The following is a 7,753-nucleotide window of genomic DNA, read 5'->3' as shown; positions in this document are numbered from 1 at the left end:
AACGTTTCTCTAAGGTTCCCAGTTCTTTCATATCTAAGATTGAATTAATAAAAAGTTTGATCGCCATGTGAAACGTAGTTTTCATAAACTTTTCTAATTCGCTGTGTTGTCTTTGTTATTAGTCAATGACACTGTGCTATAATTTGGCAAGTGACAACGTGAATAATTCTCACTTGGCTTATTAAAACTATCCCGACCCTAATATGTCATGCAAAACAATATTAAATATAATATGCAAATATATGCAAATATAATATGCAAATATATGCAAATACAGAAAAGGTGATATTTATAAGAGAGCTTATGTATACAACTACTAACGCCTAGATAGCTCAGCTGGGAGAGCGTTAGACTGAAGATCTAAAGGTCCCCGGTTCGATCCCGGGTCTGGCCATGATTTTTCTTTATTTAGCAACACACTCGACAATTTCCATACAGTGACTTTGGCTGTGTGACTGTCTCTTAGTAGGATAAATGAATCAGACGGGGGTGTAGCTCAGTGGTAGAGCATTCGACTGCAGATCGAGAGGTCCTTGGTTCAATCCCGGGCATCCCCTTAATGTTTTAAGTGATGCTTACGTGAATTTTTTCTAGCGGAAAGGTGGTTATTGTCACTCACATTCAGATGTCAAGAGTTTATCTCAGACCAATGTCAGTAATCAGACGGTATCTGCGTCACATATGCTCAAAGAAAATACTACACGTGAATTCAAAGATCCACTATCCATGCCTCTTTCCTCTACTAGTCAACATTTTCCTCTTCTCCCTAATTCTTTATCCTCCTCTCCCCTGCTAACCACTACCCTTTCCCTCTCCTCCCTCTTTCCTACTAACAGCTTGAAGGTGAGAGAGACAGTTTTCTCTACCACGTATGAATTTCGAAATAATAAAATTTTATCGGCCTTTTATAGGCATTGTCACCAAACTTTAGTAATGAGATATTTCACTTTTTTGTTCGATTTCTAATGAGCATAGAAAATATGCAGGAACATACACATTTGAATAATTAGTTGCGATGTTCATCATTTAGTGTTGGGTAAGCAATCGAACGTTGTTTTTACTCTAATTCTCCCTTAAACATTTTTTCGATTTTGGGAGTTAAATATTTGATCGGTGCCGTGTGACGGTTGTCAGGCCTACACAAGCCTAGAATTCAGTTGATGGAGGGTAGGCGGCCGAGAGAATGCAGGTAAAAATATTACTTTCTTGTCAGTTTGATGCCTATTTTGAAGTACTTCCAGTACTCAAGCAGAACAAAATCCAGGCAATTTTCAGAGGTCTTTAATAAACCTTTGTTTGTATCAGTTACGTCGCTCCAAACTCCGCCCATCGTCCCATTTCACCACCGAATCACGTTAATTTGGCGTATTTTTTTTCATTGCTCAAATAGAACTAAACCTCGGCTATTTCTCGAGAGAGTTTCTTTATAATCGTTGACAGCAAGAAAGGACTAATCAGGCCGTCACTGACAGCCTTTAGATCCTACCAGGCTATGGTTGTCTGCCCTTGGATAAACTATAGAAGTCTCTTTATTTTTGAGTCTACCGTTAACCCGTTGTCTTAATTTTAAGGAAATTTCCTAAGACAAATGCCAGATACATCTGTCTTCAGAATGTGAAGTCTTTTATATCGTCCCGAAGTCTGACCGAATTTTTGATAATTGTCGTCACTAATGTTAAGATTGCTAGGTACTCACTCCATTACCAGTGTTTGTGGGCTGATTATCTTCTCTTCCTATAATATTAAATCTTTCTGGCACTTTGCAATGGTATGCCTGGAGGCATTAAGCGTCTCCTGCCTCGCTACCACATTCTCAGCAAGACCATTCCTTCTGAACGAATTTGCTGGGAACTCCTACTCATCTTTGCAATAGTGCAAGCTCCTGACGACGTGCTGATTGCAACACAAAAGGCCTGGAGATATTCAATACCCCTGTGATTATTTTGCATCTTGTATCTTTTGTTCACGATTTTTTTTCATATACATACATACATACATATATATATATATATATATATATATATATATATATATATATATATATATATATATATATATATATATATATATATATATATATATATATATATATATATATATAATTTAGCACATCGGCCATTTCCTACCGAGGCAGGGTGACCCAAATAAAAAGTAAAACCCCAAAAGAAAGAAAAAACTTTCATCGTCATTCAACACTTTCACCATCATTCAAACATAATCAACGTCTTTGCAGAGGCGCTTAGATACGACAGTTTAGATGTCACTCCAAACAGCCAATATCCCAAACCCCTCCTTTAAAGTGCAGACATTATACTTCCCACCTCCAGTACTCAAGTCCGGCTAACTGGTTTCCTTGAATCCCATTGAGAAATATTACCCTGCTCACACTCCAATAGCCCGTCAGGTCCCAAAAACCATTCGTCTCCAATCATTCCTTTCTAACACGCCCACGCACGCTTGCTGGAAGCCCAAGCCCCTCGCACACAAAACCTCCTATACCCCCTCCCTCCAACCTTTCCTAGGACGACCCTTACCCCTCCTTCCTTCCCCTACAGATTTATATGCTCTCCAAGTCATTCTACTTTGTTCCAGCCTCTCTAAATGACCAAACCACCTCAACAGCCCCATTTCAGCCCTCTAACTGATTTTTTTAGTAACTTCACACCTCCTAATTTCCACACTACAAATTTACAGCACAGTTGCCCATAGACACGACATCTTCACTGCCTCCAGCCTCTTCTTTGCTGCAGCATTTACAGCCCATGCTTCACACCAATACAAGAGTGTTAGTACCACTATACTCTCGTACATTTCCTTCTTTGCCTTCTTGGATCATGTTTTTTGTGTCCACAGATACCTCAAAACACCACTCACTTTTTTATCCTTCATCAGTTCTATGGTTAATTTCATCCTTCATAAACCCTTTCGCTGAGAAGTCAACTCCCTAATATCTAAACATATTCACTTCTTCCATACTCCCTCTCTCCAATGTAATATCAAATTTTTCTTTATCTAAATCGTTTGATACCCTCATCACCTTACTCTTATCTATGTTCGCATTCAACTTTCCACCTTTACACACTCGCCCAAGCTCGTCCACTAACCTTTGCAACTTGTCTATAGAATCTCCTAAAAGCACAGTATCATCAGCAAACTTTTCTATTTTGCTATGTTGTCTTTGTTATCAGTCAGTGATATTGTTCTATAATTTGACAAGTGACCACGTGAATAATTCTCTCTTGGATTATTAAAACTATCCCGACCCTGATATGTCATACAAAACTATTCAAAATATAACATGCTAAAATATATGTAAATACAGAAAAGGCGATATTTATAAGAGAGCTTATGTCTATACTTACTATCGCCTAGATAGCTCAGCTGGGAGAGCGTTAGACTGAAGATCTAAAGGTCCCCGGTTCGATCCCGGGTCTGGGCATGATTTTTCTTTATTTAGCAACACACTCGACAATTTCCATACAGTGACTTTGGCTGTGTGACTGTCTCTTAGTAGGATAAATGAATCAGACGGGGGTGTAGCTCAGTGGTAGAGCATTCGACTGCAGATCGAGAGGTCCTTGGTTCAATCCCGGGCATCCCCTTAATGTTTAAAGTGATACTTACGTGATTTTTTTCTAGCGGAAAGGTGGTTATTGTCACTCACATTCAGATGTCAAGAGTTTATCTCAGACCAATGTCAGTAATCAGACGGTAGCTGTGTCACATATGCTCAAAGAAAATACTACACGTGAATTCAAAGATCCACTATCCATGCCTCTTTCCTCTACTAGTCAACATTTTCCTCTTCTTAATAATTCTTCATCCTCCTCTCCCCTGCTAACCCCTACCCTTTCCCTCTCCTCCCTCTTTCCTACAAACAGCTTGAAGGTGAGAGAGACAGTTTTCTCTACCACGTATGAATTTTGAAATAATAAAATTTTATCGGCCTTTTATAGGCATTGTCAGCAAACTTTAGTAATGAGATATTTCACTTTTTTGTTCGATTTCTAATGAGCATAGAAAATATGCAGAAACATACACATTTGAATAATTAGTTGCGATGTTCATCATTTAGTGTTGGGTAAGCAATCGAACGTTGTTTTTACTCTAATTCTCCCTTAAACATTTTTTCGATTTTGTGAGGTAAACATTTGATCGGTGCCCAGTGAGGGTTGTCAGGCCTACACAAGCCTAGAATTCTATTGATGGAGGGTAGGCGGCCGAGAGAATGCAGCTAAAAATATTACTTTCTTGTCAGTTTGATGCCTATTTTGAAGTACTTCCAGTACTCAAGCAGAACAAAATCCAGGCAATTTTCAGAGGTCTTTAATAAACCTTTGTTTGTATCACTTACGTCGCTTCAAACACGTTAATTTGGCGTTTTTTTTTTCATTGCTCAAATAGAACTAAACCTCGGCTATTTCTCGAGAGAGTTTTTTGTGATAATCGTTGATAGCAAGAAAGGACTAATCAGGCCGTCACTGACAGCCTTTAGATCCTACCAGGCTATGGTTGTCTGCCCGTGGATAAACTATAGAAGTCTCCCTCTTTATTTTTGAGTCTACCGTTAACCCGTTGTCATAATTTTAAGGAAATTTCCTAAGACAAATGTCAGATACATCTGTCTTCAGAATGTAAAGTCTTTTATATCGTCCCGAAGTCTGACCGAATTTTTGATAATTGTCGTCACTAATGTTAAGATTGCTAGGTACTCACTCCATTACCAGTGTTTGTGGGCTGATTATCTTCTCTTCCTATAATATTAAATCTTTCTGGCACTTTGCAATGGTATGCCTGGAGGCATTAAGCGTCTCCTGCCTCGCTACCACATTCTCAGCAAGACCATTCCTTCTGAACGAATTTGCTTGGAACTCCTACTCATCTTTGCAATAGTGCAAGCTCCTGATGACGTGCTGATTGCAACACAAAAGGCCTGGAGATATTCAATACCCCTGTGATTATTTTGCATCTTGTATCTTTTGTTCACGATTTTTTTCATATACATAGTTGCACAGGCACAGTACTCGCCCCATCTTGTTCCTTACCCTCATATCAGACATAAACAGAGATATACACCACAGCACTGTATCATCCTTTGCGGATGATACTAGGATCTGCATGAGGCTGTCATCTGCTGAGGACGCGGTTAACCTCCAAGAAGATATAAACAAAGTTTTCCAGAGGGCAACGGTAAACAATATGATGTTCAATGAGGACAAATTGCAACTACTCCGTTATGGAAAACTGGAGGAGATAATAACTAGAACAGAGTATACTACTGACTCCGGCCATACAATAGAGCGGAAAAATAATGTAAGGGACCTGGGAGTAGTAATGTCTGAGGATCTCACTTTCAAGGATCACAACAGTGCCACGATCGCACGTGCAAAGAAAATGATAGGATGGATAATGAGAACTTTCAAAACGAGAGATGCCAAGCCCATGATGATCCTTTTCAAATCACTTGTTCTCTCTAGGCTGGAATACTGCTGTACATTAACATCTCCATACAAAGCAGGTGAAATCGCAGATCTAGAGAGTGTACAGAGATCCTTTACTGCACGTATAAGTTCTGTCAAGCACCTTAACTACTGGGAACGCTTGGAAGCACTTGACTTGTACTCGTTGGAACGCAGGAGGGAGAGATATATCATAATCTACACTTGGAAAATCTTGGAAGGAATGGTCCCAAATCTGCACACAGAAATCACTCCCTACGAAAGTAAAAGACTGGGCAGGCGATGCAAAATGCCGCCAATAAAAAGTAGGGGCGCCATTGGTACACTAAGAGAAAACACCATAAGTGTCCGGGGCCCAAAACTGTTCAACAGCCTCCCATCAAGCATTAGGGGAATTGCCAATAAACCCCTGGCTGCCTTCAAGAGAGAGCTGGACAGATACCTAAAGTCAGTGCCGGATCAGCCGGGCTGTGGCTCGTACGTCGGACTGCGTCCGGCCAGCAGTAACAGCCTAGTTGATCAGGGCCTGATCCATCGGGAGGCCTGGTCATGGACCTGGCCGCGGGGGCGTTGATCCCCGGAATAACCTCCAGGTAACCTCCAGGTAACATACATATACATACATATTTATATATACACACACACACACACACACATATATATATATATATATATATATATATATATATATATATATATATATATATATATATATATATATATATATATATATATATATATATATATATATATATATATATATATATATATATATATATAATATTTATATATAATTTAGCACGTCGGCCATTTCCTACCGAGGCAGGGTGACCCAAATAGAAAGAAAAACCCCAAAAGAAATAAAAAACTTTCATCGTCATTCAACACTTTCACCATCATTCAAACATAATCAATGTCTTTGCAGAGGCGCTTAGATACGACAGTTTAGACGTCACTCCAAACAGCCAATATCCCAAACCCCTCCTTTAAAGTGCAGGCATTATACTTCCCACCTCCAGGACTCAAGTCCGGCTAACTGGTTTCCTTGAATCCCATTATGAAATATTACCCTGCTCACACTCCAATAGCCCGTCAGGTCCCAAAAACCATTCGTCTCCAATCATTCCTTTCTAACACGCCCACGCACGCTTGCTGGAAGCCCAAGCCCCTCGCACACAAAACCTCCTTTACTCCCCTCCCTCTAACCTTTCCTAGGACGACCCTTACCCCGCCTTCCTTCCCCTACAGATTTATATGCTCTCCAAGTCATTCTACTTTGTTCCATCCTCTCTAAATGACCAAACCACCTCAACAGCCCTATTTCAGCCCTCTAACTGATTTTTTTAGTAACTTCACACTCCTAATTTCCACACTACATATTTACAGCACAGTTGCCCATAGACACGACATCTTCACTGCCTCCAGCCTCTTCTTTGCTGCAGCATTTACAGCCCATGCTTCACACCAATACAAGAGTGTTAGTACCACTATACTCTCGTACATTTCCTTCTTTGCCTTCTTGGATAATGTTTTTTGTGTCCACAGATACCTCAAAACACCACTCACCTTTTTTTCCTTCATCAGTTCTATGGTTAATTTCATCCTTCATAAACCCTTTCGCTGAGAAGTCAACTCCCTAATATCTAAACATATTCACTTCTTCCATACTTCCTCTCTCCAATGTATTATCCAATTTTTCTTTATCTAAATCGTTTGATACCCTCATCACCTTGCTCTTATCTATGTTCGCATTCAACTTTCTACCTTTACACACTCGCCCAAGCTCGTCCACTAACCTTTGCAACTTGTCTATAGAATCTCCCAAAAGCACAGTATCATCAGCAAACTTTTCTATTTTGCTATGTTGTCTTTGTTATCAGTCAGTGATATTGTTCTATAATTTGACAAGTGACCACGTGAATAATTCTCTCTTGGATTATTAAAACTATCCCGACCCTGATATGTCATACAAAACTATTCAAAATATAATATGCTAAAATATATGTAAATACAGAAAAGGCGATATTTATAAGAGAGCTTATGTCTATATCTACTAACGCCTAGATAGCTCAGCTGGGAGAGCGTTAGACTGAAGATCTAAAGGTCCCCGGTTCGATCCCGGGTCTGGGCATGATTTTTCTTTATTTAGCAACACACTCGACAATTTCCATACAGTGACTTTGGCTGTGTGACTGTCTCTTAGTAGGATAAATGAATCAGACGGGGGTGTAGCTCAGTGGTAGAGCATTCGACTGCAGATCGAGAGGTCCTTGGTTCAATCCCGGGCATCCCCT

At 39.8% G+C, this 7,753-nt stretch overlaps 6 non-coding genes across 6 annotated transcripts; all 6 read left to right on the top strand.

The window, feature by feature from the left end:
• Window positions 1-321: 321 nt before the first annotated feature.
• On the top strand, window positions 322-394 carry TRNAF-GAA (transfer RNA phenylalanine (anticodon GAA)). The gene has a single exon. It is a non-coding gene; the product is annotated as a tRNA-Phe (tRNA).
• A 91-nt stretch (window positions 395-485) lies between these two features.
• Window positions 486-557, top strand: TRNAC-GCA (transfer RNA cysteine (anticodon GCA)). Its single transcript has one exon. It is a non-coding gene; the product is annotated as a tRNA-Cys (tRNA).
• Window positions 558-3,366: 2,809 nt separating this feature from the next.
• TRNAF-GAA (transfer RNA phenylalanine (anticodon GAA)) lies at window positions 3,367-3,439 on the top strand. The gene has a single exon. It is a non-coding gene; the product is annotated as a tRNA-Phe (tRNA).
• A 91-nt stretch (window positions 3,440-3,530) lies between these two features.
• Window positions 3,531-3,602, top strand: TRNAC-GCA (transfer RNA cysteine (anticodon GCA)). The gene has a single exon. It is a non-coding gene; the product is annotated as a tRNA-Cys (tRNA).
• Window positions 3,603-7,517: 3,915 nt separating this feature from the next.
• TRNAF-GAA (transfer RNA phenylalanine (anticodon GAA)) lies at window positions 7,518-7,590 on the top strand. Its single transcript has one exon. It is a non-coding gene; the product is annotated as a tRNA-Phe (tRNA).
• Window positions 7,591-7,681: 91 nt separating this feature from the next.
• Window positions 7,682-7,753, top strand: TRNAC-GCA (transfer RNA cysteine (anticodon GCA)). The gene has a single exon. It is a non-coding gene; the product is annotated as a tRNA-Cys (tRNA).

Source organism: Cherax quadricarinatus, unplaced genomic scaffold (genome assembly GCF_038502225.1).
Source record: "Cherax quadricarinatus isolate ZL_2023a unplaced genomic scaffold, ASM3850222v1 Contig1829, whole genome shotgun sequence".
Classification (NCBI taxonomy): Eukaryota; Metazoa; Arthropoda; class Malacostraca; order Decapoda; family Parastacidae; genus Cherax; species Cherax quadricarinatus.
Note: the sequence above shows the minus strand (reverse complement) of the source record. Positions and strands in the feature narration are given on the sequence as shown.